The sequence below is a fragment of the Maylandia zebra genome, linkage group LG7, assembly GCF_041146795.1.
Source record: "Maylandia zebra isolate NMK-2024a linkage group LG7, Mzebra_GT3a, whole genome shotgun sequence".
In the NCBI taxonomy this organism is placed as follows: domain Eukaryota; kingdom Metazoa; phylum Chordata; class Actinopteri; order Cichliformes; family Cichlidae; genus Maylandia; species Maylandia zebra.
In genome coordinates this window covers 65,366,721-65,391,800 of record NC_135173.1, presented here as the reverse complement: position 1 = coordinate 65,391,800, position 25,080 = coordinate 65,366,721, and the positions used below count along the sequence as shown (strand labels likewise).

The following is a 25,080-nucleotide window of genomic DNA, read 5'->3' as shown; positions in this document are numbered from 1 at the left end:
TAAAGCAGTTCCTCGGTATGATATTACCGGTGTTTCTGTAAAAACTTCTCTGCCAATGTGGTTCTTTTAACCAGGTTATGTAGCCCAAAGGTACAATTGGAATGGTCTGTAGAGTGCCAGCATGCATTCGAGTGAGCAAATTCCTTCCACTGCAGCGCCCCTGTCTTAGCGGCTCCTGATTCTCTCAACCTTTCAAGCTAGATGTTGATGCTAGTGCCACTGGAGCTGATGTTGTGTTATTGCAGGATGATGAGGCGTGCGTGTGTCATCCTGTCTTGTTTTTTCTATATCAAGTTGAAATGCCATCAGCAGAACTATTCTACTGTAGAGAAGGAAGCATGAGCTCTGCTTCTCGCCCTGCAGCATTTTGCAGTGCATGTTGGCTCCAGCTCCTCTCTGGTAACTGTACTCACAGACCACAATCCTGTCGTTTTTCTTCACCGAATGTACAATGATAACCAACGACTGGGCACTGCTGGCACAGGATTATAATCTTGTGATTAAGCATAAGAAAGATACTGACAACATAGTAGCTGACGCACTCTCATGCAGCTCACAGTGAAGTGTTTTGTAGCCAACAATCCTAAATGTGCTACTGGCCTGTGGGACCGTCCTCTGTCTTCTGCGCAAAGGGTGCATTGGTGGTTCAGTGGTAGAATTCTCGCCTGCCACGCGGGAGGCCCGGGTTCGATTCCCGGCCAATGCAACACCTACTTTTTTTTCACACACACACACTATATAACAATATATACACAGTTAAGTCTGTAATTATCCATACCCCTGGCAAATTTTGTCTTACAAAGTTACTTTTATTCAACCCGCAAATTTATTTTTTGTTTTGACTGGAAAGGACACAGGCAGACACTCACAACTAGAACAAAACTGTCTTATATACAATATCAACTGTTTCTTCCTCATTAGTTTTTTTTCCTTCCATCCATCTAAGTCTCTCTGTCTCATAGAAAGCAGACTCCTGAAACTCCTTCCAGGTCATTTCTTTGTCCATGCCTTTGTCTCTGTATAGAGTACACTTTCAAAGGGCAGCAAATATAGTTTTCCTGCCACTTCAGGGAAGCCCGTATGAATGTGTGGACTATTTGGTCCCTGTGGCTGAATCTGCAGAGGTAGCGTCCGGTTCCCTCTGGAAAAATTCTGTCTGAACAAATTCTTCAAAGGGCATTTTAGGGTTACCGATTCCCTCAGCAGCATAACTTTGATGTATCTTCTTTGAACAATAGAAATACGGCACAGGCCCTCGCTGGTACAAAATAGTGGATGGAAGATCCATCTGTCTCATACTGGGACTTGGGCTGTCCACAGGCAAGACAAATCTTTCTGCCTTCCTTCCTCAGGTTGCTCCTGCTGTTGATTCTCTAAGATGCCCTCCACAATCTTCTCTATTGAGTCTTGTGTCAGAGGTGTAGACAGGGCAGGAGGAGGTGGGTTTAAGTAAGCTGGCTCCATGGTGACCACAGGAACACTGGTTGTCTCACTCCCTTCAGTTAAAAAGTGCCACAGTTGCTGAGTCTGCAGAAGTTTTTCTGGGCTTGTGTTCAAAGAAGTGTTTAGAAGCTTAGCCAAGTGTTTCACATAACGGGATATGTGTAGCTTGGATGTGGGTGCAGCAAGCTGTTGAGATCAGCACACTAGGTCCTGCTTCACAGGTGCAGACTTGTCCTGAAGCTAATTTTTAATTCTTGTATCTTCATCCGATGGGTCCTGGAGAAGGTATCGAAGTGGCTCCTTGTGGAACGCCACCGATTTTCCCTGAGTAGAATACAACTTTCTTGTGAATCTTGACATACAATCATCAATGGTCATGAAAATTTGCATATTAATGATAATGAAACTGGCCTCACAGCCCATTGTTTATTTAGTGGACTAGTTTCAGTCTGTGTGCAAATGTACTGTTCAGAAGTTTGAGGAAACCTGCATCCAGCTGAGACTAAAGAAGTCATTTGGATGAGTTACGAAACGTTTCTCCCACTGAAAACACTACGTCCAGATGTACAGAATCAACTTTTTGGAATTTACTTTCCGGGATGATTGAGCATACATCAAGACAGAATAGTTCATAATTTACCATGCCTTTTTATCACAGCTGATAAAATGTAACCGTCTTTAACCAAGTGATGGACGTTTTCTTACACTAATCAAGTAAATGAAATCACAGTGAACACTTCTCTTACCTTTAAAATACACCTGCAATTTTTAATCTATTGGTTTACTCTTATTTTAAACAACGTTTATTACCTTTGACGAATGAACAAGGATCGCTGAGATCTGTTGCAAGTGGTGCATAACTTGTCTTTTTTCCTGAAATTTAAAAGTGGAAATTGTTTAAAACTGCCAGGTCTCAAACTCGCAACAGCGCCGGAAGGGTCACAGTGGTGAATAATATATTAAATCCGTAGTTTAGCACTACCATAGAGAATGAATGGGAAACTGTTTAGACCTGTTGAGCTAAACAATCCCAGCCTCCCATGCAGAGGCCCGGGTTCGATTCCTGGCCACTGCAGAAATTCCTACAGCAAGCAATCCTTTTTAAATTCAACCCAGTAACTCCAAGTAGGCTGGTGTTACATCCTGTGAGACTGTGGTAGTGTGTGGGTGTGGTGTTGCTCTCTCTCTCCCCCTCCTCCTCTCTAGCTCCACCCCTCTCTGTCTCTTTTTCTCTCTGCCCTCTCTCCACGACGGAGCTGCTGCTCACTCCCTCATTTGGCACCAGGACCCAGTCAGCAATTAACTCTCAGATGTTATATAGGGTTGGGGAAGAACTGTGTGGTTTTGGGTTTTTTTTCTCTTCATCTTTGCACTGCTTTCTATTGAATGAAGAGGTCCTATGGTGTGGTTGTCCTTGCTGCAGTTTGGAGTTGTGAAAGCAGTGGGGAGGTTGCTACATTGGTAGCGTGGGCTTGTGGGCCTCAGCAGCAGTAAGGTGTGTGTTGCTAGTAATGGTTAGGGTGGGCCTGTGGGCTCCAGAAGTGCATTTTTCTTTGTTGTTTGTTTGTTCATCCTCCTTTAGACACATAAGACTTAGTTGTGACCTTTTTTCTTTTTTTTATCTTATTGATAAAGCAGTGTTGCCATCTCTTTGTGTTAGGATTGTTTGTAATAAAAACGTAATATTTGCCATACTGCTCTGTTTGGCTCCCTTCTCATTCTTTCCCGGTTCTATTTGTTACTGTTTCCCACGTCTTTGCTGAGACCTTATTTGTGGGGACGTAACAATGTGGGGGTTCGTCCGGGATCTCAGTGAAAGGAATTGAAACAGCTTTGTATGAGTTTTGGTGTCTGTATGTTGTTCTCGGGTTGCTTGCTTAACTCTGGTGTATTTGGAACTCTCTCCCCAGTTAGCGCAGGTGAGTGTCTAGCTGAGTGTAATCTCTTCCTTCAGACACTCGTTCTTTATTTTGCCTTTTTTATTTTCGGAGTAATCCCGGGTGGGGATTAGGTCCCTGTCGGGGGTAGGCTTTTCAGTGCTTTGAGCACTGAAGGTTCGCCTTTAAAGTTGCCTCGAGCCTGGTACACTCCAGAAGCTAGGTAGGTTAGCATTCGAGGGTAGGTAGGACTGAGGAGAGGTTCCATGGTATTGTTATTCATTGTTTAGCCCCAAGGGTATATGTTTCCTCCTTCCTTTGGAGTGTGTGTTACATGTCTCTCTTTTATTGGTATTGTTAGCCCTGAAGTATTGTTGATAAAGTGGCTAATGGTGCCTAAGAGCAGGCGCAAAGTGTGGTTGAGCCAGCTACTGAATCTGAGAATCCCTCCACTTACCCATCATTAGCCAAATGTCTTACCGCTGCGCCTGAAGATGATGGTACAAAGGGGGGTAAGTAGCAAACATGTTTGGTTTCTGACGGTTTGTTGATACACAGGTGGAGTCCAATGTCAGGAGACAAGTACAGTTCAGCAGATAGTGTTTCCAATATTCACCAGCAGGTGCTACGGTTAGCACATGAACATTCATAGTCCGGTCATTTGGGTGTTACAAGACATATGACCGCATATTGGAACATTTCTTTTGGCCAGCAATGAAAGCAGATGTGGTGCAGTTATGTAACACAGCATGCAGTTCCAGCATGCGTTCGAGTCAGCAAATTCCTTCCACTGCAGCGCCCCTGTCTTAGCGGCTCCTGATTCTCTCAACCTTTCAAGCTCGATGTTGATACATTCACCGAATGTACAATGATAACCAACGACTGATGCACTGGGCACTGCTGGCACAGGATTATAATCTTGTGATTAAGCATAAGAAAGATACTGACAACATAGTAGCTGACGCACTCTCACGCAGCTCATAGTGAAGTGTTGTAGCCAACAATCCTAAATGTGCTACTGGCCTGTGGGACCGTCCTCTGTCTTCTGTGCAAAGGGTGCTGCAGCGTGCATTGGTGGTTCAGTGGTAGAATTCTCGCCTGCCACGCGGGAGGCCCGGGTTCGATTCCCGGCCAATGCAGCACCTGTTTTTCTTTCCTCTTTTTACACACACACACACACACACACACAATATAACAATATATACACCGTTAAGCCTGTAATTATCCATACCCCTGGCAAATTTTGTCTTAAAGTTACTTTTATTCAACCCGCAAATTTATTTTTTGTTTTGACTGGAAAGGACACAGGCAGACACTCACAACTAGAACAAAACTGTCTTATATACAATATCAACTGTTTCTTCCTCATTAGTTTTTTTTCCTTCCATCCATCTAAGTCTCTCTGCCTCATAGAAAGCAGACTCCTGAAACTCCTTCCAGGTCATTTCCTTGTCCACGCCTTTGTCTCTGTATAGAGTACACTTTCAAAGGGCAGCAAATATTTTTCCTGCCACTCCAGCGAAGCCCGTATGAATGTGTGGACTATTTGGTCCCTGTTTCAGGTCCCTGTGGCTGAATCTGCTTTTCCTCCATCCTTCTCTTCTCCCTCTTCTTGGTAGCATCCGGTTCCCTCTGGAAAAATTCTGTCTGAGCAAATTCTTCAAAGGGCATTTTAGGGTTACAGATTCCCTCAGCAGCATAACTTTGATGCACCTTGTTGGAACAATAGGAATAGCGCACAGGCCCTCTCTGGTAAAAATAATGGACGGTGGATCCATCTGTCTCATATTGAGACTTGGGCTGTCCACAGGCAAGACAAGTCTTTGTCTGCCTTTTTCCCCTCAGGCTGCTGCTGCCTTTCCAAGATGCCCTCCACAATCTTCTCTATTAAGACTTGTGTCAGTGGTGTAGACAGGGCAGGAGGAGGCGGGTTAAAGACGGCAGGCTTTATGGTGACTACAGGGACACTAGTTGTTTCACTGCCTTCAGTTAAAGAGTGCCCCAGCTGCTGAGTCTCCAGAAGTTTTTCTGGGCTTATGTTCAAAGATGAATTGGTGTTGAGAAGTTTAGCCAAGTGCTTCACATACTGGGATACGTGCACCTTGGATGTGGGATGCAGCAAGCTGTTGGGATCTGTAGCAGAGCGATGGACCATGTCTGCATAATCTTGATCCACAAGCTTCAGGATGTCCTTCTTCCCATGGTACTTTAGCAACAGATCATCTATTGCCTCTTTCATGGGTCGTGTCCAGCGTGTGTGGTCCAGCACAAAAACCTGTCCACCTGTCTTTATAGGTCCAGTGTGAGCACTCCTTGGTGAGGCCCGCATCGGCAGAGGTAGAGCTTTAGAGATTTCTGGGAAACAATAGTAATAGTTACTCATATATCATGTAATAATAATAATAATAATAATAATAATAATAATAATAGTAGTAGTAATGACACGGAATTCTTTGACAATACCATTATGTTAACTTACCCATGACTGTTGTAGGTTACTGGGTGTCTTCTGATGCTAACTCCTGCTTTAAAAGTGCACCAGAGAAAGGGTGGGTGACAAGTGGTGCTGGTGCGCAGGATGCCACACCTAGCGGTGCCATGCTGGAGGAGGGTCCCGCTGCTGGAACCTGAAGTTGGGCAGCCACAGGTTTTGGAACCGAGGATGGGGGCTGAAGGGCAGCCGGTTCATCTTTTCTCAAGGTTTTGTGTTTGTCCCAGTTCAGAGTGACTGGATGGCAGCCTGGCTCTCTGTATTCAAGCCCAAATCGCTCACCAGTGTCTCTGTCAGAGAGGTGAAGTGCAGGGTCACTCTCCTGGAGGCTGCATTCAACTCCACCACTAGAGCTGGATCAAAAACAGAAGGGAGAATGACATCTGGCTGCTTACGGTCCACCAGTCTTTGGTAGTTCCATCGTGCCACCCCTGTCATGCCCTGGGCCTGGAATAGTTTAGTGGATACGTGAGTCCCGGTAATCCACTGGGCCTGGTGGAAATGATAACCCTCCTGCTGTGAAGTGCCTCGGACAGGAATCCAGATGGGGACCTTGGCACCTTCACCAGGGACATGGTTAAGCTGAAGAGTCCCACCGTACCTAAACATTACACCCTCTGAGAGCTCAGGGTCACTGAGGCAGCCACGCAAAATGTGGACTCTCTGAACGCGCCACGCCTTCAGCATGGTTGGCTTGAAGAGTGGGAGGTTGTTGGGGTCTGTGGCCAGGTGAAAATGGTTCAGGATCTTTTCCACTCTGTTCAGCAGTTCAGTGGGTTGTGGTATTTGGATCCTGCAGTGCTCCCGTATGTGTTGCTTTGTGGGATTAGCAGGATGGATGCCACAGAACTTATAAGCATGGAGCCTTTTCAGGTCTGCCTGATCAACCACTGAGAATGCAGCAGAGAGAAGCTGGCAGAAAGTGCTGAACAGAGGATGATGCTCAGAGGTGCAATCTCGCAAAAATCGCCTCAGGCAGTGGAACAGGTTCAGTTTTACAATAATGTTCTTATTGTAGTGGGTTCGAGAGGCACAGCTGTTTGCCACTGGTCCAGATGTGGCCGCAGCAATAACAGCAGGAGTAGTTTTCCAGGCATCCCACGATAGATTTTCACCAGGGATACAGTCTGGGTTCTTAAATGGAGCACAGCAATCCCTAAATGTAAAAAATACAAATACATGTAAGTATATGGAATATTATATGTGTGCATCAAATTGATCTTAAAAAGGAAAAACTCAGTTTGTCCAGACAGATTAGCAGTTTGAATGACAAGGATGATTACGGTTTTTACCTGTCCACCCAGTGGTAGCCGGCCTTTTCCACTCCTGCATCACTGTACCTCTTGGCCATTCCCTGGTACATGGGCTCCAAGGACCTTTCTGTCTCAGACTGAACCATGACCCACGAAACAAGTTTTCATTCATTATGGAATAACTGGACATGACCCCAGATGCCAGTGTGACTTTTCGTGCCGCCTTCCTGGTGTGGTCAGACCTGAAGATGTGGCCAAAAGTGCCCGGGCGGAGTTTGGATATGGCTGGATGTTGACGTCGGAATTCGTCGAGCAGGCAGTCTGTCAGGTAATGGCTGGACACAGAGACGCCACACCAGGCATGTGGGTCTTCATAAGACCTGAACTCCTGTGGCTTATTTTCCTTCCTCAGGAACTGCCCAATGGTCCTCTGTCCATGAGCTCCTGCCTCAGAATCCCAGACCGATCCTGTGGCATGGAGGTACGCCAGGTGAGCTCGCTCGTACTTGAGGTGCATGAGTTCATTTATTGGGTTTGCCATGTCTGCTGGAGGTTTGCCAGTCCTCCTGAGCTCATCCGTAACAGACTTGCAGATGGCCTTTTTGTATGTAAGAAAAGCAGGGAGAAGGTTGGTAAACCTTTTGGGCAGTTTCTCTAGCCATTGTTGATTGTCAGCAAACCAGTTCCTGCGACAAGCCCTGCAGCAGAGTCGTGAGGAGAGGATGTAATACTGACCACTGGTGCCAACAAGTACTCGTGGCCTGCCCACACCAGCAGAGACCACTTGTGAACGAAAGCAACCATGGATACATGGCAAGATATAATTGTTTCTTAACCTGACCATGATAGCACTTTCAGGTTTCCAACTAAAGAAGGGGTGGAGCTGGAAAAAAAATTGGCGATGGAAGGTCAGCCACTGTATCTATGAGCTCAGGCTGTGGAGGGAGACGCCAGAGTGAAATCGCGTTCCCTGCGTGACGCACTGGTCGAGACCCAGGCCACAGTCCAAGGTCCTGAAGCTCAGTCTTCATCCACAGCTTCTTGTGCGGAGAACAATTCCAGCTGCTGAGGTCGTGCTCAGCATTTGACTCAGGTCTTTCTGTTTGACTGACCTGTGGTCTCCTTTAGTAGAAATGCCGGCTCCTGTGGGAGGGGCACAGGTGACTTCCTCGTCACACCTGAGGCTGCACTTACAGGTATAGTTTCCCCCCCCCCTCTTCTTCTTCTGCCTGTCCCGTTTGGTACTTTTGCCATCAGAATTATTGTCTAAAGGTGAGGAAAGATGCCCAACGGATTTACTTTACCAAACTGACCATCCCAGCCTTGCCGTAATGGTCTATTTGATTCATCTTTTATTGTTTTTTTTTTTGTTTTTTTTCCCCACTTGCTAGATACGGGACAGACTTGAATGAGGAAAGGGAAGAAAGGAAGAGGGGGGGGGGGGGAAAACAACAAAAAAAAAAAAACACAAGATTACTAAATAAGCAGACAAAAAAATACATATATCAATCACCTGGATCACCTGTTGAGAAAGAAAAAAGTAAAACAAGCGGAAGAAAACGAGAGCAATACAATAAACAACATCACGATGATCTATGGGAATATAACAGTAAATACTAAATATTAAACATTATTGTGCAGCACGTAATATCGACAGCGCACAGTGTGCTTTGAGGTAGGAGCCAAAAAGGGTGTAGTTTGTGTGTGTGAGTGTAACACTTCTGGAGTCGTTACAGTATACTAGGACCAGTTAGGTTCGACTACTAGAGCAGTAATGAGTGTAGCGTGTAATAAAGACCACAGACCAGTAAATACGTTTAAATTGCCGGCTTGTTATTTTGTGAAGACAGAATAGACAGTTATAGACACATTACATAACACATTCAACATCACACATTTAAGGAAAACAAGATATTTTCTTTCCCCTTTTTAGTTCAGTATGTTCTGTTCGTTCATCCTATTTATCTCAAAACCTTTTATTTGGCTTTAGAAGGATGTTATTTTCAACCTAGGTTACTGTCTTATTTATTTCAAGTTCTAAGTTCAAGTTTATCCTATTCTTGAGTTAACACTGTGTTATTTTAAATCAAGTTCAGTTCTTTAGGCCCAAGATTTAATTTAATCTTGGTCTAGGTTCACCTTTAAATTTCAACCAGTTCTTATTTTGTTTTAACCCAACAAAATTATTTACATTTCCATTAACACCATTACAGCATTAAAATGTAAGGTTGACCAAAATAAATTACAAAAATAAATAAATAAATGCAAAACTGAAAACAATTCAGCAAAAGGCTGAATGAATCCCTTAAACAAACAAACAAAGAAACAAAAGAAAGTTTTCTTTGTGTCCTTTAACTATTAATCCTGGAATTACTCCAAATGGTTATCCAGTGCTTTGAAAGTCCGCTGTTCTTTTGCAGAGGTGTATGGATTATTCCTACCAGTTTTTTTTCAGCGAAAGAGCTCAACGTCCAGCAGGGGGAGTTTTCCTTTTTTCCTGCTCGGTACAGTTCAATGGGTCCGTGGGTGGCTCGCCATCTTGTTTCTCGCTCAGCGGATCAAACTCCGATTCTAGCTCGGCATTTCCCGATCCAAACCTTAATGGCCTACCATAGCAACAAAATAAAGTGCATAAACATTCGAAAATAACACAAGGATAGCCCTTAAATAACAGTAAAAGTCAGTTTTTTCCAGCTTATTTAGCCGTAAATGAGGTGACGCCAATATGGCGTGCTGAAACACCGTCAAAGACCTTTGAAGTACAGCCTGTGTGTCGGTTAAGCATGAATCCACCATTTTTAACATAAAACAACAAATCTGCTACCTTGGCTCTCCATTTGCATGAAATGAGCAATATAATACAACAAAACATTTCTTGCATGAAATAAAATACAACAATACAAATAAAATTTCTGAACTCACCAAGTCCCGTTCGGTTATGTTTACAACGTCACCAAGGCAAGGACAGGTCGGAAAAACAAAAATACATTCTCCAGAGTACAAAAATGGCTTTATGTAGATTTCTGGCTTGTTTTTACTATTTTTTCACTCATTTAAGCAGCAGCTCTGCAAGGACTGTCTGCATTTCTCTCTCTCAAGCATCAAAAAGAAGGAACAACCCGATTGGGTGTGGCTATCACAGGAGTCACGCTGCAGCGTGCCCTTTCACAATAAGAGTCTCAATACATATTTTAGCCATTTTACCTGAATTAACATAAAACACCATGAATTAGCAAGTTCTGCACCCTTTTAACATGTTTTTAAACACAAAAGAAATCCTATAACATGAATTATATCATTGCTGATGTTTTTAATGAATTTTCTAACCATTATGATCTATTTATTGACTATTTATCACCTGTAATATATTTCTTATGACTGTTTTTACTAACAGGCTTTTATTTATTGACAGCTATGTTAACCAGGGTTACATGAGCACCCGTGTGTACACCTGTGAGTATGGACGCACTTGTTTTTAAAAGGTTCCTTCACGCCCCCCAAGCGATAGAGTACATCGCTTGGGGGGCGTGAGGTCGCGGACCGGGAGACCACGTCCTATTGTGGCCAAATTCGGTCAATTCAAACAGAAGGAACAGGTGAAGAGTCGCGGCAGAGAGCTGAAAGGAACGGACTTCAGCGTGAACGACCAGTTCCCCAAAGAGATCCTGGAACGACGCAAGGTCCTGTTCCCAGTTCGACGTAGCTCCCGTGCTGTCATCGCCGTGGACCGGCTCTACGTGGACGGACAGCTGTACCGCGACCCCGGCACCACACCGTGGTTATATTGACTGCACTCCAGATAAGAACCCGCTACACTCTTTTCTTATTCATTCACACTTTCTCCTTTAACATGGGTTTAACCTAGTAATATCAGTATGATGTCATAGCAGATATAACACCGTCACCCTCCGTCATTACTTTAATTGGAATGTTTCCGTTTCGTTTCTTTTTTTTGTTGTTGCTCACAGTTCATGTGGTTTCTTTCTTTCTCTTGTCTTTCACTGCTGTGATCACCCACTTCCCCACTCACCTACAAACAACACCCTCTATTTCTCCATATTTTCACACCACGATCACGCAAACACATCCGCTCAACGGCAGCACATTCACAACAGCCTCACAGCACACACAGACTTGCAGGACACATAACACAAGCCACGCTTGTTCATATTAGTGAATATTCACACACATAGTCAGACTTATGGAGCCTCTCACCACACTTTTTTTTCCTCTCTCTCTTTCTATTTACAAACAAGGGATGTTTCCACATTCTCTCCACCTGTCTAAACGAAACACCCAGCATACTTCATTAGACATACACACACAATTATGGGCATGCTGAGGTTTGTCACATGGAATGTAAATGGAGCTGGCACCAGAGGAAAGAGGTTAAAGATATTTAACCAGCTTAAAAAACTACAGGCAGATGTTGTTTTATTACAAGAAACTCACAGACCTGTCACAGGTTTAAACGAACTTAAAACACCTGACGTGTTTGCAGCCTGTTATAATTCTAGACAACGGGGAGTAGCAATCTTAATACATAAAAATGTTAATTTTACAGTACTCGATACAGTTATAGATCCAGAGGGTAGATTTCTAATTATTAAACTATCAATATTGAACAAAAAACTATGTATTGTAAGTATATATGGTCCAAATGTTGATGAACCCTCATTCTTCCACGGATTTTTTAGTGCACTCTCTGAACACCTCGAATGCACACTCATTCTTGGCGGTGACCTCAACCTTGGACTAAATGAAGAAATGGATAGGCTCAACACAACAGGAACTCAGCGCAATTGGCAATCCACAAATATAATCAAACAGTATATGAGCGACTTTGGCCTTCGCGATGCATGGCGCTCCCTTCACCCCAACAGTAAGGAATATACTTTTTTCTCGCATGTTCATCACTCTTACTCTCGTCTGGATTATTTTCTGGTCAGCAGCTCACTGCTGAGTGACATTTCAGACACTGAGATTCATCCTATAGCTGTCAGCGATCATGCTCCTGTATCTTTAACACTAATGCACAAGAATAATACTACGCCAAGTAAAAACTGGAGATTTAATACATCATTGCTTAAAGATGAAGACTTTATTAAATATTTTAAAAAGGAATGGACTTCATATTTAGACTTTAATGACACTCCCGGAATATCTGCTTCTGTTCTATGGGAAGCAGGGAAAGCTGTGATGAGAGGTAAAATAATTTCTTTCTCATCACACAAAAAGAAAGAAGAAAACAAAAATATTCAGGAATTAAAAAAAACAAAAAACATCAAATCACTAGAAGAAGCCTACGCGTGCGACCAAGATCAGGAAACATTGAACAAAATACGCAAAACAAAACTAGAATTAAATGAAACTATTAATTAAAAAAAACAATTCCTTATACAAAGACTTCGCTTGCAGAATTTTGAACACAGTAACAAATCAGGTCGATTTCTAGCTAACCAGTTAAAAATAAATAAAGAAAAAACAACTATGTGCTGCTAAAGATTTATCGGGGAACACAATATATGACCCTGGAAGAATAAACAACATTTTTTGGGATTTCTATGAAACTTTATACTCACCACAAATAAACCCATCTAAAAAATGAAATTGATCTGTTTCTTGACAACGTAACTCTTCCAAAATTACTAGACAGTCAAGCAATGGCACTGGATTCGCCACTGACGCCAAGTGAACTCCAGGAAGCCCTGATAAGTATGCCCAATAATAAGGCTCCAGGTCCAGACGGCTTCCCTGCAGAATTCTACAAAGAATTCTGGACAATTCTGGCACCAGTATTCCACGGAATGTTGCAGGAAATCGAGGAAAATGGCAGACTACCACCAAATATGAATTCTGCCAACATTAGTCTCCTGCTAAAACCAGGCAAAGACCCTTTATTTCCCTCAAGCTATCGTCCAATTTCTCTTTTAAATGTAGACCTTAAAATAATCTGCAAAGCTCTCTCAAAGAGATTAGAGAAAATAACCCCCCTCTTAATTCATCCTGACCAAACTGGTTTCATAAAAGGTCGGCACTCCTCAACAAACACTCGTAGATTACTTAATTTAATAGACTACTCATACAATAAAAACATCGAAACCATAATATTATCCCTAGATGCAGAAAAAGCATTTGACAGAGTTAACTGGAAATTTTTATTCGCAACTTTACACAAATTTGGTTTTGGAAACTCTTTCATAAACTGGATAAGAATATTATACAACTCCCCTACAGCTCATATCAGAACAAATGACCAGACATCCTCCAGTTTCTGTCTCCTGAGGGGCACCAGGCAGGGATGCCCACTCTCCCGTTCACTTTTTGCAATTTTTATCGAACCTCTAGCAGCAGCATTTAGACAGGCTACAACAATTAAGGGCATAAAATGTAAGAACATAGAACATAAAATCAGTCTCTATGCAGATGATGTGTTGCTTTTTCTGCAAAGCACACAAACCAACCTCTCTGAGGTAATTACTCTAATAAACTGGTTTTCAAGAGTTTCAGATTATTCAATTAACTGGCCAAAATCTACAGTTCTCCCCATTAACTGCTCCTTCCATAATTCTTCCTCTGCCCCACTGCAATCCGGAAATATTAAATATTTAGGTATTAATGTTTCTCCTAAGCTTTCAGACTTAACTAAATTAAACCACATCCCACTTCTAAAGAAAGTAGAAGGCGATCTGACTAGATGGAAATCTTTACCCATATCACTCATGGGAAGGGTCGCCACTATAAAAATGATGATCTTGCCAAAAATAAATTACTTATTTTTGATGATCCCTAACAAACCATCACAAGCTTGGTTCAGATCTCTGGATTCATATATTTCCAAATTCCTTTGGAAAGATAAACCCCCGCGTATCAGCTTAAAAACGCTACAAAGAACCAAGGAGGAGGATTAGATCTGCCTAATTTTCACCAATACTTCTTAGCCAACAGGCTTCAGCTCATCTCAGAATGGTCAAAACATACCTTCTTAGATGAGCCCTGGCTAGATGTTGAACAGGCACTATGCAAGGATCTAGAGATTTCAGACCTACCATTTATTAGCTCAAACATCAAAAGACATGAATGCTTTAAAAGTATCAACATCAGCTTCTCTCTGACAGCATGGTGGGAGTTTCTAAAAATAACGGAGTCTTCATTAATCCCATGCAAACGTACACCTATCTGGAATAACCCTGACATATTACAAAACAATAATATGATTAATTTCCCAGAATGGAGTTGTAAAGGAATTAAATACTTAGAACATATATTAGAGGGAACAGAATTTATTCCATTTGACAGACTAGTTGCACAATATGGGATCAACAAGAAAAGATTTTTAGAATATCAACAAATTAAATCCATAGTAAAAAAGAAATTTAACCTCAGTCAAGTTTAATTACAAACACCACCAAGTGCGGCACATTTTCTTACTCTTAAATCCCCCAAATTATTATCCAAAATATACAGAACACTTTCTAAATTAGATGAATCAATATCCCTTCCTATTGCAAAGTGGGAAGCAGATCTATCAGTCAGTTTAGACAGAAACTTCTGGTCTCAGGTATGCTTAAAAACCTTTAAATTGATTAAAAATCCCAGTCTGCGATTAATACAATACAAAATACTACATAGAGTGCACTATACAGGTCATCGGATGTTCAAGATGGGCTTTACATCTTCCAACAACTGCTCACACTGTCAAGGCAATACACCAGACAATTACATTCACGCTCTTTGGTTCTGTCCACCAGTGCAGAAGTTTTGGCGCGAGATATGTGAAGACTTATCAAAGTGTCTGAAATGTAACATTCCAACTTCCCCCTTAGTGTGTTTGTTGGGCAGCTTAGATGTCACTTCAGAAAAGAATATAGCCCATATGGTTTTCACTGCCCTATGCATAGCCAAGAAAACTGTCCTCATGAACTGGAAAAATAAAAACAATCTTAATTCTAACCAATATAGAAATTATCTATTAGATTACATTAGTCTTGATTAGGGATGGGTACTGGTGGCACCGGTTCTGACATAAACGGTAGTAACCAGACCGAAAAGCAGCGCACATTTCGGTGCTTTTTTTTCCTGAGCTGTGATACACTTCTAGCCAATCATTTTACGTTTCCGAGGATAGTAGGCGGGGCCAGGTACGTACGTTCTTTTATGCAGAGTTACAGATTAAAAATGCCCAAGGCGAAGCGGTCAAAAGTCTGGCTGTACTTCACAGCAAAATATGCAAACTCAGCAGCCTGCAACAAGTGCTTTAAGATGATACTGTGATACTGTCAAAGGAAGTAACACCTCGAATTCGATGAAACACCTGGCGACGCATAGCATTTTTTTTTTTTTTTTTTAAAAGCCGAGAAATGCGCCGTATTTGATGGCAGCAGCAGCCGTTCTTCTCTGCGTGAGTAGCTTAATGTTGTTTGTGTGTAATTTACGTTGAGTAGGCTAACCACGTTATTACATTAATGCATGTAAGGTGAACTAGCAAACATCATCATAGCTACATGCGGCTGTCTTCTTGTTTGATGGCAGATACTCCCTTCACCCTGGCCAAAAAGGCTAAAATGACCAAAGAAAAAGAGGGAAACAGCTAAACATGAGAGGTTTTTGGACAAAGTTTGTATTTTTTCCATTGTTTAAGCACTGCTTCCAGCTAAGAGTGATACCATATATGCCCCATAGCTGCAGAAAAGGCTAACATTGTTATCTTTTTACAAAAAACCAGCTGAATATGAGAGGTTTTTGGACCAATTTTGTGTTCTCCATTCTTTAAGCACCGGTTTGAGCACCGTTTGAGCACCGGCACAGTTTCAAAAGTACCGATTTGGCACCGGTATCAGATAAAACCTAAATGATACCCATCCCTAGTCTTGATACAGCCTCTGCCACCACATCAGATCAATTGCTCTGGGCTCCTTTGATCAGCTCCATCACCTAGTGGGGGTGGGGGGGTCATAGTTTGGTCCCGCCTTCACTGTTGTGATTGGTGTGGGGGTAGGGACAGGCTTAGGGCGTCGGGGGGGTTCCCCGGAGGCATATTCCTTGGGGGGCTCAACCCGGGGTAACGGTCATGTCCGATTGGGGGCTCTTTTGGCTCTCGGGTGACCGTTTCCTCGTGGCTGTGTGCAGCGGGGCTAGGGGAGGGTCTGTGCTGACGGACGTGGGTTACTGACCTGGTAGCCTGTCTGCCCCTGGGTGGGTCCGGGATGGGCGTGAGGTTCTGGGGGTGCTCCGTCTCTGGGCTGGGGCCCTGGCCGGGCCTCGGGGCCTTGGGTCCTGGTTTGTGTGTTGCTGGGGTTGTGGGCGGGTGGGTGCATGGGGGCCCATCCCTGGCGCAGGGTGCCGCCGGTGCGTCGAGCCACCTGGGGGGCTCTTCAACTGGTGGGGGAGATTGTCACACCTAGCAGGAGCTTTCCTCTCCCCAGGAACTCTCTGCAGGAGAGGGGAGATACAGGAGAGGTGGAGGAAGATCTCAGCCTGGGCGTCTATTGTCTCATGTAGTCTGGAAGATGAGTGGATGGTGGGGTGGGTGCAGTTTTCTCTGTGGTGGGGCTGGGTGGACTGTCCCGGGCTCTGTGGGGCCGGGGGGCGCTGCTGCGCTGGGCCCTGGTCTGGATGGGCCTGGGCCCTTTCCCTGGCGGGTCGCGGAGTATGGGAGTGCCTACTGGGGTCAGCGGGGGAGCTGGCCCCAGGGAGGGGTCACCTGCCCCTCCCTTCCTTCCCTCGCCATCTCCAGCTGCCTCCCTCCTCCCGCTCCACCACAACCACCCACACATGCAGGGCCTTGGAGTAGGGGTATGTCACCAGGGTGCAGAGGAGGCTACCCCCCCTTCTGTCCCCTTCTGGCTGCCTCTGCCTCAATTTTATCCCACAACTTAGACATTCACATTACTCACACTCTCATTACACATACATATAGGATCTTGGGGGTGGGCACGATACACGGAGTCCAAATTACCATCAGGGTGTACACCTTACCCCTGGCGTCGTTGCCCACCTCTCAATTTTGAATACACGTAGACATTGAGGGCTAGCAGGAGGGACTATGCGCTTACCTGCTGCTCTCTGGCAGGTAGCTCCATGCCCTCCTGGGTTTTAATTGCACCTTAGAACACACATGCATCAACACTACAATGAGCGGGTGGAGGGAGGTTTGGAGTCTTCTCTCACCCCCGTTCTCTGCGGCCTGCTGGAGCGGGGGGCTAGGAGGAGTTGGCCGTCCGACTGCGGTCTGGAGTGTGGGGCCTCCCTGCTGCTGCGGAGTCGGGGCGGTCTGCCTCTCCCCACCGCAGGGAAAAGGGTAACACCACCTGGGTCTGGGTGCAGTTCCCCCCTCCAGGGGCAAGGGTACCTAGACCTGGTTCGTAGAGTACGCTTGGGGAGTGTGATCGTGTGTACAGCGTCTCTTTATGTCTGTCTCCACGTTGGTTGAGTGTGGAGTAAGTGCATATGAGAGCATGAGGGTGGGAATGGATGTTTGTGTCTGTGTGTGCCTGTATGTCTGTGTCTATATGTCAGGTTGGGTATCAGACGCCACCTCTCTGTGGACATCTCAGGCCCTCCAAGGTTTGGAGGCCTATCTCCACCCACCACCACTTCCCCTGCCAGTGGCGGACTCCCTCAGACATCGGTGCGTTGGTGGTTCTTTGTGTCTGGGGATGGGCGTCCGGGTACACACCGGCTCACTCCTTGGCGGCCGCTTATCAGGGCCTGGAGCCTGGGGCTCGCTCGGGCCACTTCGGAGGTGCGGTTCCCCCGGCCTTTCGGCCTGGGGCTCGGTCACTCAGGCACAGCTGGCTGCCGGCGGAGCGCGCGGGCACGTCACTGCAACCCCCCCTGGCTTCTGCTCCGCGGCTGCTGAGTGAGCCCTCATCTGGGACTCTCCTCAGCTCTTACTGAGACAGTGGCGCGGCTGCCCCTCTGTTGGTCTTCCTTGGTCTCTTGTGTTCTGGGGGCCTCTGGATGTCTGGAGTTTTGATCTCCTCCATACCTGCTTCATACCCTGGAGGACGGGGCTGTGGCTCCCCACACTCCCTAGCAGATCGTTACATGGAGAAACCTTTGGAATGCAAGCATGCTGATCCACACAGGTATGCACACAGGTGTACACACGGGTATTCACAGACGCGGACTACAGCTTTCTTGGCTGCTGCCTCAAAGCACATTGTGCGCTGTCTATCTTGCGTGCTGCACAATATAGTTTATTACTTAGTATCTACTGATATTTACTGCTAGCTAGTTTATTGTGATGGTGCCGTTTTTTTATTATGTTGCTCTTTGTTGTTTGCTTTCTCTTCTGTTTTTTTCTCTCTGTACAGGTGACCCAGGTGTTTTTTTTTTTTTTTTTTTTTTGTTTGGGTTTTTTTTTTTTTTTCTTTCTTCCCCCCCTTCTCACCGTCTCTTCTCCCCTTTGGTTTTCTTTCTCTCCCTCTCTTTCTTTCATTCTTTCTCCCTGTCCTATCCCCCAGTCATGTCTGTCCCGTTTGTAGGAACTGAAAATAAAATAAATTCATAATTATAATAAAGGTCAATCAAATGGACCAATATGGCAAGGCCATGATGATCCACTTGATAAAATAAATCCGCTTGGCATCTTTCTTGGCCTTAAGACAACAATTCTGATGGCTAAAGATCCAAACGGGACACACAAAAAAAAAAAAAAAAAAAAAAAGGAAAAAAAGGTTCCTTCATGTATGTCTGTGAAGGTTCTCAGTCATCCAGGTCATCGTAGTCAAAGGAGCTTGCAAAGAAAAGCGTCTGGACTTCTTTAAGTTGCTTGATGTAATGTTCCTTCATGTAATGATCTGCTAGAGGGTATGGGGGAGCCACAGCCCCGTCCTCCAGGGCATGAAGCAGGTATGGAGGAGATCAAGACTCCAGACATCCAGAGGCCCCCAGAACACAAGAGACCAAGGAAGACCAACAGAGGGGCAGCCGCGCCACTGTCCCAGAAAAAGCCGAGGAGAGTCCCAGATGAGGGCTCACTCAGCAGCCGCAGAGCAGAAGCCAGGGGGGGTTGCAGTGACGTGCCCGTGAGCTCCGCCGGCAGCCAGCTGTGCCAGAGTGACCGAGCCCCAGTCCGAGAGGCCGAGGGCACCCCACCCCCGAAGTGGCCTGAGCGAGCCCCAGGCCCTGACAAGCAGCCACCAGGAGTGAGCTGGTGTGTACCTGGGCGCCCATCCCCGGACACAAAAAACCACCAACGCACCGATGTCTGAGGGAGTCCGCCACTGGCAGGGGGGGAAGTGGGGGGAGATAGGCCTCCATACCTTAGAGGTCCTGAGATGTCCCCAGAGAGGTGGCGTCTGGTACCCAACCTGACATATAGACACAGACATACAGGCACACACAGATACAAACATCCATTCCTACCCTCATGCTCTCATATGCAATTACTCAACACTCAACCAACGTGGAGACAGACATAGAGAGACGCTGTACACACAATCACACTCCAAGCGTGCTCTAAGAACTGAGTCTAGGTACCCTTGCCCCTGGAGGGGGAAACTGCACCCAGACCCAGGTGGTGTTAGCATAATGCCAGCATACAACTATACTATTAGAGGAACATCGCCAGAACACACAAAAACAAGAACAAGACAATATATAAAAGTTAAAGTTCAGGCTCAGCTTTGGAGAACAATTCATGTAAAACAATTGTACTCCAGTTCTGAAACCTTTCATTTGAAAGCCTGTGTTTGCTCCGGAAGATCCTCTGGGTGTGGACCCTTTTGCTGCTGCTGGCACAGTGACTAGTTATGCAGAGACAGAGGCATATGAGATAGAAACAGACTTAGCCATTATCACGTCTGACATTAGTAATAGCGCAGTACTTACAGCTCTGCATTTGTAGTTTTACAGGTGAGATGCTCAGCATTGCGTCCTCCAGGGCTTTATCCTCATCCATCCCTATGATGCAGGCAACAATTAGATAAATATATACTGAACTTATTTCACATCAACAACGTTATTAAATATTATTAAAACAATTTACCCAGGGGTTTAGTTGGAGGATTTTTGCAATCAGACGCAGACTGCTGCTTCTTCCGCAGGTACTGCTGCAACTTATGCATCCATGTTCCTTGACTGCAGCTCTTGCTCATGATAAAGGCTGCATAGCCGTCACCTCTGCCATCCCAAATATCCTTCCAGGTGCTCTTGGTTCGTGAGCCAAAGCCAACCAGCTGATCATCCTCAGAGGCATCTGCAGCAACACTCACTCTGCTGGTCTCGCAGTTCAGAAGAGTCTTTCTCTGTAAAGCTGAGGGCATACTGTACAAATGAATGCAAGCTCTCCTTGCCATGCCTTTCTTCCACAGAGGTCCCTGCAGCCTCTTCCTTCTGGAGATCTTTGATCAGGTACATGGTGTACCCGACATCATTCTCCAGAAGCCACCGGAAAGATTTCCCTTTATACTTTCCAAACTGCAGGATGTACTCTCTCCCTGCACTTCCTTCATGTCAGACACATCCCCTCCTCTCTGATAGACGTCAGTCAGAGCATTCTGACGTACAAAGTCCTCCCTCACAGGTGCAGACTTGTCCTGCAGTTTGGGGTCATTTTTAATCCGTCGAGCTTCTTTTGACGGGTCCTGGAGAGTGTATCCAAGTGGCCCCTTGCGGAACACCACTGAGATTTTCCCTGGATATGGCGCAACTTTCTTGTGCATCTTGACATGCAGTGAAAAAATAAACAATTATATTAAACAAAATTGATTCCAAACAGAAACAAAGACATTTCAGGTTATAATCTTGCTGCACATTGTGGCTGGGTTTAACAGCAGGATGCAGGAGAACAATAAAGAGAAAATCTGAATAAACATTTGCGATAAGTGTTTTTTCTCCAGGCAATACAAACTGTGTCGCAGTGTTCGTTTGATTTTGGGACCTGAAGCAGACGGAGTTTTGGACCCAGATTACTCTGCGAGGCTCCTGCCTACAGTAGCCGTAATGCTCCGGCAATCCACCAAGCGGTGCGCCTTCGTAGCTTACCAAAGTTGTACTAAAACATTGGACAGATTTCTGCGCGCCATGTACCATATAAAATCTGTTCGAGGTCAGTAAGCACAACCAGAATTCATACATAAAGCACACTGTCGATTTTTGAGAAAATTAAAGGATTTTAAGTTCGCCTTACAGTGTGTAAAATACGTTATACGGGGGGGAGGAAAAAAAAAAAAAAAAAAAAAAAATCGCGATATATATCTATCTATTTTAGGCCATATCGCCCAGCCCTTGTCCATTGCATCGCAAATGATATTGCAACACATCTGTTATCTTTAAAATACACCTGAAAATTTATTCTGTTCGTTTATTCTCATTTCAAACAACGTTTCTTATCTTTGATCAATGACCAAGGAGCCGATGGTGCTCTTCGGGCTCGATCTCCTCCATGCCTCTTTCATGCCCTGGGGGACGGGGCTAATGCTCCCCACACCCCCTAACAGATCGTTACATGGAGAAACCTTTTGAATACAAGTGCGCTCATCCATACAGATGCGCACACAGGTGTTCACAGACAAACTACACCTTTCTTGGCTGCTACCTCAAAGCACATTGTGCACTGTCAATCTTGGGTGCTGCACAATAACATTCAATATTTAGTATTTACTGTTATTTACACTTAGCTAGATTATTGCAATGGTGTGGTGTTTATTATGTTCCTCTCTTTTTTGCTTGTTTTCTCTTCCCCCCCTTCTCTCAACAGGTGATCCAGGTGAGTTTTTTTTCTTCCTTTCTTTTAAGTCCCCTTTCTCACCGTCCCTCTTCCCCTCTGTTTTTCTTTACACCCCTCTCTTTTGTTCTCTCTTACCTATCCCTCAGTCATGTCTGTCCCATCTGTAACAACTGAAAAATAAAAATAATCATAATAACAACAACAAAAAGGTCAAATGGACCAATATGGCAGAGCCGTGATGATCCACTTGGTAAAGTAAATCTGTTGGGCATCCTTCTTGGCCTTCAGACAATAATTCTGATGGCTAAAGACCCAAACGGGACAGGCAAAAAAATAAAATAGGAAAAAAAAAAAAAAAAAAAAAAAAGGAACATAAACAAGGATCGCTGAGATCTGTTGCAAGCGGTGCATAATTTGTTTTGTCTTCTGAAATTTAAAAGAAAAAAAAAAAAAAAAAAGCCGTATCTCAAACTCGCAAGAGCACCAGAAGACCATAGTGGCCAAAAATATATTACATCTGTAGTGGTTTAGCACTACCATAGAAAATGAATGGAAAACTGTTTGGGGCCGTTTAGTTAAGCAATCCCAACCTCCCATGCAGGAGGCCTGGTTTTGATTCCCAGCCAGTGCAAGAGTGTTTACACCAGTATAAAACACCTGTGTTTTTAGTGGATGGCCGACGCTAGAACCATTGACCAACAATGGGCCTTCAGGTCTGTGTCATAATCATTAATATGCAAATTATCAAATCAAATCAAAATTTATTTATATAGCACATATTAAAAACAACAGTGTTGACCATAGTGCTTCACAGTCAATAAAAACATGAGACAGTTAAAACAAACAATAGAAGAGGACAACAAACAATAGGTAACAACGCAACAAGCTAAAACAGCCAACTAGACAGAATCAAAAGCCAAAGTAAAAAAATAAGTTTTAAGACGTAATTTAAAAGACTGGATAGACTCGGCAGTGCGAATATGAACGGGGAGGTTATTCCAGAGTCTGGGTGCCACGGATGCAAAGGCCCGGTCGCCTCTCGACTTCATTCGAGTCCTAGGTTGTGCTAGGAGCCTATGGTTGGATGATCTAAGTGCCCTGTTGGGATTGTATGAATGGAGTAAATCAGAAAGATAACTGGGCGCTAAATTATTCTAAATATTAGAAGTGAACAAAAGAATTTTAAAATGTATACGATATTTAACAGGGAGCCAATGTAATTTGGCTAAAATTGGAGTTATGTGTTCATGAATTCTCGTACCTGTTAAAAGACGCGCCGCTGCATTTTGAATTAACTGGAGCCGGCAAAGAGAGGAGTGTTGGAGGCCCGAGTAGAGGGAGTTACAGTAGTCCAATCTGGATGTAATAAATGCGTAGATAAGCTTTTCAAGATCTTTTAAAGGAAGGAACGGCTTTGCTTTGGAAATCTGACGCAACTGGTAAAAGCTGTTTTTTACCACAGTGGACACCTGTTTCTCGAGTTTAAAAGAGCCATCCAGGAACACTCCGAGGTTTCTTACAGTGGACGAAAGATGGCTAGCGAGAGGGCCTAGGGCATCAGCTAACTGGTCTAGCGGAGTGTGACTACCAAAGACTATGATTTCGGTCTTATTCTCGTTCAATGTAAGAAAATTATGTGATAACCAAATTTTAACTTCATGCAAACAGTTGAACAGAGGTTGCAAAGAAGCAGTCACATCGGATTTCAAAGGTAAATAAATCTGGATATCATCGGCATAACAGTGAAAGGAGATGTTATGTTTTCTAAAAATTAATCCCAACGGCAACATGTACAAAGAGAAAAGAGCAGGACCGAGCACGGACCCTTGAGGCACACCACAATAAATAGGGGCAGAAGCCGAGGAGTGTTGCCCCATAGCAACAGAGAACGACCTCTCTGAGAGATAGGATTTAAACCAAGATAAAACCTTTGAGACCAACAACATGTTCCACTCTTGATAGAAGAGTGTTGTGATTAACCGTGTCAAAAGCAGCAGACAAGTCAAGTAAAACTAAGACCACAGAATATCCAGAATCTACAGTTAAAAGAAGATCATTAAAAACTCTAAGTAAGGCTGTCTCTGTGCTGTGGCGAGGTTTAAAACCAGACTGAAACTTTTCATTAATACCATTTGCATCTAAAAAGGCCTGAAGTTGTTTTAGAACTACCTTTTCCAATATTTTGGAAATAAAAGGGAGTTTAGAGATCGGCCTGAAGTTAGTGAGAGCATTAGGGTCAAGATTTTTCTTTTTCATAATAGGTTGCACAACAGCATGCTTAAAGACAGACGGTACACAACCTGATGACAATGATGCATTCAGCAGAGATAAGATACAAGGACCAATAACATGTAAAGCTTCCTTAAAGAAACAAGAAGGAAGAATATCATGCGGGGAACCAGAGATTTTGAGATGATCAATTATATCTTTTAAAGCAGAATAAGACACTGGCTCAAACTGTTGAAAGACAGTCAAGCATTCAGAAGCTGGAATTGGGTCTAAAACTGATGATGGGTGAGATGGATGAGAAGCCCTTAGAGCTGAGATTTTATCAGAGAAATACTTTAAGAATTTATCACAAAGAGCAGGGGAGGCATCCCTATAAGTGGTAGTGCGAGGGTTTATCACAGAATTAAAAGTATTAAAAAGTGCTCGGGGGTTGTGGCTATTAGTCATAATAATGCTAGACAAAAAGGCAGATTTGGCAGCTTTAACAGACTTTTGATACTTAGATAGACAATTATGGAGGATGTCCAGAGAGACGTGGAGTTTGTCTTTCCTCCATTTTCTTTCAGCACGACGACATTCCTAAGGGTGCGAGTAGTATCATTTAGCCAGGGTTGTGAGGATTTGGCACGTTTAATTCTCAGAGGTGCCACAGAATTAAGGATGTCAGCGCATGTAGTATAAAAGAGGTTAGCAAGCTCATCCGCTGATAAAACCCCATTACAGTTAGCATCAGAGAGGGGAGAGTCAAGGAAAGCATCAATGAAGTGGGCGATTGCCGCACAGGGCCATCACTGTTCAAATCCACATCGCTCGCTACAGTATTAAACAAAACCGGAAAGTGATCTGAAATTATCATGATCATTGATCAATGGCCATGAGTACTACTCACCAAGAGTTGAACAATGGCTCCAGTCACAGCATTGTAAGATGGTGAACAATGTACTCTTAGATTCAGACTCTTAAAAATATTCAGCAGTCGATCAAAAACACAAGAAAACCATGAATCAACATGCTCTGCTTTAACTTTACCTGATGCTGCTGAAGTAGAGTTTTTATTAGAAACACAGAAATTCTTTTATCATGGTTTGCTGTATGGGAGGCAGGATGAAG

General features: G+C 44.1%; 1 protein-coding gene and 2 non-coding genes across 3 annotated transcripts in view; all 3 read left to right on the top strand.

Moving 5' to 3' along the window:
- Positions 1-25,080, top strand: part of ldhd (lactate dehydrogenase D) — a 50,086-nt gene that overhangs the window by 6,191 nt on the left and 18,815 nt on the right. The window lies entirely within an intron of this gene.
- On the top strand, positions 636-706 carry trnag-gcc (transfer RNA glycine (anticodon GCC)). The gene has a single exon. It is a non-coding gene; the product is annotated as a tRNA-Gly (tRNA).
- On the top strand, positions 4,389-4,459 carry trnag-gcc (transfer RNA glycine (anticodon GCC)). Its single transcript has one exon. It is a non-coding gene; the product is annotated as a tRNA-Gly (tRNA).